This window comes from Pteronotus mesoamericanus, unplaced genomic scaffold, assembly GCF_021234165.1.
Source record: "Pteronotus mesoamericanus isolate MK-2021 breed Mesoamerican mustached bat unplaced genomic scaffold, CSHL_Meso_final contig_25, whole genome shotgun sequence".
In the NCBI taxonomy this organism is placed as follows: Eukaryota; Metazoa; Chordata; class Mammalia; order Chiroptera; family Mormoopidae; genus Pteronotus; species Pteronotus mesoamericanus.
This window is the reverse complement of record NW_026555105.1, coordinates 20,175,025-20,182,763: the sequence shown is the minus strand read 5'-3', so window position 1 is coordinate 20,182,763 and position 7,739 is coordinate 20,175,025.

Sequence of the window (7,739 nt, the reverse complement as noted above, 5' to 3'; positions counted from 1 at the left end):
CTAGCACATTTAGCAGAGGAACTTCTTAGAGAGACACTCTTAGTTCTGGATTAAGTTCTAGAACACTTAGCCGATAAAATGCCCTGGGGAGTCGCTGATCTGGGCTCCGTTGTGAGGGGAGTGCCCTGGAGCCCCGGGCTGCACCCTGGGGAGTGAGCGCTCCTGCCGCTGGTAGGAGGGCCCCATGTGAGTGGGACATTCTAGGAAGAGGTGCTCCAGTTCTGGCCTTCGGGGGTTCGTAGGAGTTCCTTGGTCCATAGCCATCTTCCCAAGAGGGAATTATCCTTGGGAACCACTGGTACATTCCGACTGTCCACTGGTTTCCAGATACAAAAAATGAGCTCGGGGGATGTGATATAAATCCTGGCTCCAAGCCACCCTGCAGATGTGGCTCCCTTGGGCAGCAGCTGGGAAACGGTTGTGTTTTGCCCAGCCCTCTGGGACTTGCGGTCCATCCCCGTACCCCAAAGACCCCATGGTGCCCATGAGATCATTCATCCAGGGTCCCTCCTCTCCACCTGGGACAGTCAGTCCTGGATAGAGTGGGGAGTGGGGGAGTAGGCAGTCTGTGGGGTGGGGGACAAAGTCTCTAGGCAGGGCTCAGAACTCCCCCACTGTGTCCCCACCCGCCATGCCACCTAAGGCGTGTTCGCTGCAAGGGCACAGCAGGCGATGTTAAGGCCAGACGCAGGCCTGGGCTGGGGCTGCAGCAGACCATGATAATCCTAGACTATGCAAATTAGAGGAGCACTTAGCCCTCTCTGGGTCAGCCTCCCTACGGTTATAAGCGGGAAACTGAGGCCCAGAGTAGCAACTGGTCTCACAAGGTCCCAGACTCCTGGCTGTTCCATCAGATAGTGATGGGTGATAGTGAGTTTGCTAAGGATGAAGGAAGATGGCCACACTCAGGGTGTGGGGTGACCCCAAAGGCAGCGAGGACAGATTACACACACACACACATAAGCACATATCACACCTGTGACACAAGTCACCTCACCCTCCAGCACACATGCCGAGATGGTGTGTGCATCCCTCCCCCGAACGTGCAAAGAATGCTTTCCCTGCCTTTTTCCACTTCCCTGATCCCTGAGAAGCCTTAGGAACAAGGCCTCCAGGTGACAGGCAGTGGGGGCAGCCTGAGGCTGACCCACACCCCCTCTGGTGGGTTCATCCAGCCTTCTTGACCTGCCCAAATCAGTCTTTAGAGACCAAATTTCACGGCCAGCTGCACACATGCTGAAGCCCTTTGTGAGACGGGGCATTGAGGGTGCGGACCCAGATCCACGGGTTTCCCCAGGGCTGACCGTGCTAGGAGTTTTCACCACATCTTGTTTCATTTAAACTTCCCCCTGCTTGCAACTTCCCTATAAAGAAGTGTTATCAACCCATCTTACAGAGGAGGAAACTGAGGCTCAGAGATGTGGCGTGAGTGTCCCCCTTGGCAAGTTACTTTACTCCCCAGTGTCTTGGAATGGCTCCTCTGGCTGCCCCATTCCCCAGCACCCTAAAAGGAAAAGTTAAAAACATCCTTCTTGGGAGCTGGGAGTCCTTCCAGCTCCAGCAGACACCAGAGAACAGGGCTAAGGCCGAGCTGGCAGTGCTGAGTTGTGGCTTGAGGCTCTCAGAGAAGCCATGGCCACATTTTTAGACCTTACTCCATCCCCGGGCCCCTCATCTTCTCAATCCCACAAAACTTTTCCTTGGAACCTCTGCACGCAAGGACATCGTGGCAGCAGAAATGGCCCCCAGAGAGGGCCGCTGGCACCTCCTCCTGCTGCTGACCCTCAGGAAAAAGCTTAGCCCCTTGAGGACTCCTCAACCCCCCACCCCCCAGGGACTCAGGACCCCATCCCTCCCAGGCCTGAGGCCCCTCTTCACCAGCCCGGCCTCCGCTTTGTCTGGTCCCCGCCAGTTCTCATGTTTCACTGGGATAGAGAAGTCGCCGTGGAGAAGGGCACCATCCCATTCAAGCTGTTGTTTTGTGTTTATTTCTGTGACAATCTACCTCAGCCAGTCTCTTCCCCACCAAAACTGGGTCCCCTGAATCCCTGACTCCTGCTTCCCTTTTCATGCCCCGTACCCAAGCCTAGCTGCTCAGTCCTCCCCAGAATCCCTACGGGGTCCTTACATGAGAGCATGTTCCAGAACCACAGTCCAGTGGAGCCCTTGGGGCCCCCTCAGCCACCTGCCCTCCACATCCACTATAAAGGAGAAATGGAGGCCCAGACCGGGCCGGGGACTTGCCCAAGATCACGCAGGAAGTCAATGGCAGACTAAGGCTTTTCAGGGAGCCGAGACATAGTTGGGTCTGTCTTAATGTTTCCAGAAACAGAAGAGAACAGGGCACTGGGTACCCAGAATGCCAGGCCCTGCTTTGCCCTCCGTATCTTCATCCCCAAGAGACCAACGTCCCCATTCCCAGGACAGACTTCTCTTAGTTTTCTTGAACTGATCCCTACTACTGATTGTGCTCCCCAAACCTCACCAGGCACTACACACTCCTCCTCATACCTCCATGCACTGACGTACCACGTGCCTTGTAATCGCCATCCCTGTCAAACAGCACAGACCTCCACCCCTCCTCAACAAGAAAGGCTTTTTTGGTTCCCTCCTCTCATCTGCCTCATCCCAAAAATCTGCCTTTCCCCTACCTAGCCAGCTCCCTGTTCTACTTGTGTCGCCCATGAAAGCTAGAGAAAGCAGAGGGCAGGGAACGCAAGGCTTGGGGAATGTCCTGGTCTCAAGTCCAAGGTCAAGAGGGCTGGGAGTACCCAGGGAAGGTCTCGCCTGGCAGTCCCAGTGCCCTCCTGAGGCCAGAGCTCCGCACGTCCTTCCCTTGGAGCTCCCCGGGCCTGGAGTTGACAGAAACCTCAGCCAGTGGGAAGAAGTTTTTCTGGGGTAGGGCGCATGAGTTGCAAACTCAAATGCCTTCAGGTAATGAAAATGAGAATGTGGCAAACAAAAGAGTACATATCTTGCCTATAAGCACCAAAATTCAAACTTTGAAAAACCCTGTGCTGGCCAAACTAAACTACTCAATATTTGGGCCATGGTTCAAACCTCTGGTTCAAAATGAGAACCTTCTGTAGAGCCCTACAGAGTCTGGGCACCCTTCTGGGGAAGTTAAGGACAGAGGCCCTGGCTCTCTCTGAGGCTTTTCTAGTCCAACCCTAAACTCTCACGCCCGGCTACCAGAGAGGTAGCACCACTGCCCTATCAGTTGAAAACAGAAGGGAGATTAGGGTCCCTGATTTAGGAACCACCATCTGATAAGGGCTACAGACCCCTCCAATACCTGAGCTGGCTAGTTTAGGGGCTGGATCTTCTCTCATGTGGGGGTCCTCTGGTTAGGAGGAATCGGCACTGGGTAGCGGGAGAGTCCACAGGATGAGAGCTGAAAGGCAGAATCCAACTGCTCCCATCTTGCACCCTTTGGCCCCTGTCTCCGCACCCCCACCGCCACCCCCCCCCCATCGCCGCCACCCCGCTAAAGCTGGAGCTAGGGCCTGCAGGGGGCGGAGCTATCAATTTCTGTACCAATGTGCTTTGTGATTCTCATGAAAGGGACTGAGTGCCAAGCCACTAGGGCAGCAGTGGGGATGGGGCGTGAGGACCCCTTCCCAACCAGAGGGGTTTCTGAGACCCTGGGGCTGGAGGGAAAAGGAACTGAATGTGCCATTCCGTTTGGGGAGAAGCTAAGACATTTGTGGGTTCTTGTTTGCTTCAGATAGAGGCAAGGGGAGGAAGAGCAAGACATTCTGGAAGTGGGAGAGGAAGGCTCCTCCTGGGATGGCCTGGTTCCTGGAAGCAGAAAATTCCCCAGGGAGAGAGGAGTGAGCCTCTGTGCCTGGCCAGCTCCACCTCCCCTTCTCCCTGCAAGGAGGGGGCTGCCCTCTCCCCCGCAATCCTGGCCTTTATTCTATGCACAATCATTGTAAGGGCACCCTCAGGCCAGGATGGAGGGGCAAGGGCCCTGAGGCGCCTGCAATAATCCCAGAAGGGAAGACAGCCTGAGACAAAAGGGGAAGAGAAAGGCCCCAGAAAGGACAACGGTATTCCCCTCTCTCCCCCTCACCAAACCTCAGAATCTAAACCAGGCCTGTCTCCACTGGGCTAAACCACCAAACTTGGGGGGTGGAGGGCTCATAAACAGAGCCTCCAAGCCCTTGGCTTCCTGGTCCAGTCATAAGTAGCTAGAAAGGACTCGACTGATTCCCAGAACCCCCTCTTATCGTTTTTACCCCTGAGGATCCTAGAATTTGGGAGATTTTTTTTTCTCCAAAATAAGCCTCAATTCTTGAAGAATAATTAATTTTCCCGTATTAAATTAACTCAAGCTGAGCTTCTGATTGCAGATAAACGCTGCCAAGACCTCAAGTTAGCTTCTAGGACTTGAGGGTTGGGAATATCTGTGTTCTGTTGGAGTGTTTACACAATTCTCAAGAGCACTAGTGGAACCCCATTTCTCATGGCTTGGGACGCAAAAGTGGGAATCAGCATTTTAATCGCCCAGCATCCTGCTTTACTGAAGGGGTAGGCCCCGAGAGGCAGCCAGCCCAAGATCACACACACAGTGCGCTGGTGGCAGGCTGGGTGTTTCAGCGTGCCACTGGAGCACCGCTGGCCCTGACGCCTCCACGCCAACCCCTCATTCCAGGAACCACTAGCCATGCCCGAGGGGCTGACTTCCCTCCCTCAGCACAACTCCGGGTGATTCTCCCCTCCGGGTTCTCTCCTCCCTCCAAAATCGGCCCCACCCCTGCCCACCTCTGGTCCCTACTCCTGTCCGCCCTCCCGGTATTTACTACATCGGTGCCATCCTCAGTCCTCCACCCCCGATCACGCCTCTGCGCTTCCCCCAGGACGGGGAGGGGGCCCCAAGCCGGGGCTTCTGTACTGAGACTCTTTTGTACACCACAAACTTTTTGTATATTTTTAATTTTACTGCGACATGAGATATTAAAATTCATTTCAGTACACGTTGTCCGTGTCTTACTGTTTTGGCTGTTCTGGGCCAGAGGAAGGAGGCGGGGGAGGCGGGAGTGGGGAGGAATGCTACCCACTGACACAAAGACTTCTGGCTGGGAGAGGTTAGGTTGTTACAGGGACTCCCTGTTGATTGGATAGAGCCTCCATCAATCAACTAGAAAGGAGAGGGGCTGCGCGAAGGGTTTAGGAATTATTTTCAAACTCTTCATTTTACAGATAAGGAAAAAAAAAAAAATGGGGTGGGAGCCGATTTGCCAGAGGTCAGAGAATGAGTCCATGACAAAATCAGGACCCAGACTGAAGATTCTAACACCACAAAATGGGTATTTTTTGAGTACCTACTATATGCTAGCCACTCTTTCAGGCAGAAAAGTGAAAAATATAAAACGGACATGGTCCCTGCCATTATGGAGTTCTCATAAGGTCTCCCTGCCTTGGGGTTTTCATCCTCTAATCCAGTGGTTATCAAAATTCAAAAAGCATCAGAACCACGTAGGGTAGAAGGGGTTTGTTTTAAATGCAGATTTCGATCTCTATGACCAGCAGGTGGAGACAGCCTGCCTGGGAATCTGCATTTAGAAGGTTCTGATGCAAGGGGTCTGAGGCCCTTCCTCAGAGGACTGCTGCTTTCACGCACCCTCCCACAAATCTGAGCGTGATGTTTCCTTGCTTTAGCACCTTCCATGGCTCCCCAGGACTTTCAGGATGAAGGTCAAAGCCTGATGACTTTTTCACAGCCTGAGCCCAAATTACCTCTCGCACCTCATCTCCAACATCACTCTGTCAGTCCCCCACAGCCCCTCCAAATCATGCATCTTTATGTTTCTGTGAGACTCTCTTGGTTGCCACCAACGGCCTCTCTTGCCATTCTTTCATGCAAGTAGAGCCCCACTTTCCTAGGGGACTCCATCCCAAGTGTTCAGGGAATGTATTCCCCTACCTGTCCCCAAAAGAAAATCACAATTGGCCTAAGACAATGGTTCTCAAAGTGTGGTTCCCAGACCAGCAGCACCAGGGAACATGTTAGAAATGCTAATTCTCAGGCCCCACCCCAGCTCTACCCAATCAGCCACTGTGGGGTGGGGAGCCGCATGCTTTCATAAGCCTTATCGGGTGATTTTGATGCACACTCAAGTTTGAGAACCATTGGTCCAAGATAACACCCATGATGGACAACTGGTGGGATTAGGGGCATGTGACCCAGTTCTGTGAGGCAGAGACCACTATGTGTCCCTCAGGATCCACCCATTTTTATATAAAGGAATTTTTAGCAGGACACATGTCCATGAAGATCACATTTCCCAGCCTCATTATAATATGTGTTACTATGAAAACAAGTTCTGACCAATGGGATATGAGCAGTAGAACTTCGGGCCACTTTCAGATCACCCTTTCAAAGAAAGGGTTGTGCTCTCCCTGGCTCTGTTTACCCTTCTACTGTCTGGGCTGCAGCTGTGGGGAGAGCCAGCTTGAAGCTGAGAGCAAAACCCTAGTAGGGGGCAGCAAGCTAGGCAGCCCCTGGGTCCTGCGTACACAGGGCTCCCACACCTGCCCTGGACTACTTTTGTGATAGAAAAGGTAAGTTTCTATCATGCCTAAGCCAGTTATGTAGGTCTTTGTTGCAGCTGATATATATTCTGGCTAATATATCTGGCCTTAGATTCCTAAGAGTAGTCCTTCGAAGAATTTCTGGAAAAGGTTTTCCCTCATGATAAAAACACACAAAAAGGAAAAACCCTTGGCCTCATCAAGGGTTGATGGCATCAAAAATCCTTATAATATTACTCCTAAAGCCGCACAGCCATCTTGCCAGCTGTATGAGTTTTCTAGGGCTGCCAAAACAAATTACCACACACTGGGCAACTTAAACAGCAGAAATTCATTTTCTCACAATTCTGGAGGTTAGAAATCTAAGATCAAGGTGTCAGCAGGACTGGTTTCTTCTGAGACCTCTCACCTTGGCTTGCAGATGGCCACTTTCTCGCGGTGTCTTCACATGGTCTTTCCCCTGTGTGTGCACATCCCTGGTGTCTCTCTGTGTGACAAATTTCCTCTTGTTATAGGAACACGAGTCAGACTAGGTTAGAGCCCCCCTCTCTGGCCTCATTTTAACTAATCTCCAAAAACAGTCACATTCAGAGGTACTGGGCGTTGGTGCTTCAACATGTAAATTTGGGAGACACAATCCAGCCCATAATACCAGCAAAGAAGAAACATAAGGAACTTGCTGCCATCTTTGAGCTGCTTAATTAACCAGCCTTGAATTCACTTACCACTGAACTTCCTGTCCTCATTGTCCAAACCTCCTTTGATAGAGTAGTCTATTTTTTGTAGCCAAAAGCATTGCAATTCAAGCACGGTGTGTTTATTCAAGCTGTTCCCTACGTCTAGAGTGACCTTCTCTCCATATGGTCTTCAAGGCTTGGCTTGAATGCCACGGGCTTGTTGAACAGCTCATGATTTGATTCTGCCTTCCCCAAACTAGTCACTTGCCTTATATCAGAATTCTTTACCTATGTGTCTTTCTCTCCAGCATATGCATTGAAGACCAGATGCCACATTCCCTGCTTCTGTCCCATGACAGGCATTGATAATCAATCCCTTTTTCATGCTGGGAGTAGGTCTGGTGTTTATAATCCTCTACACAGAGCCCCAGGCAGCCCCTGCCAATCAACTGGAGGTGGCTCAAAAGAGATGAATACTATTTGCCACAACCACTAAGACTTTAAGAGCAGGGACTTTGTTTTACT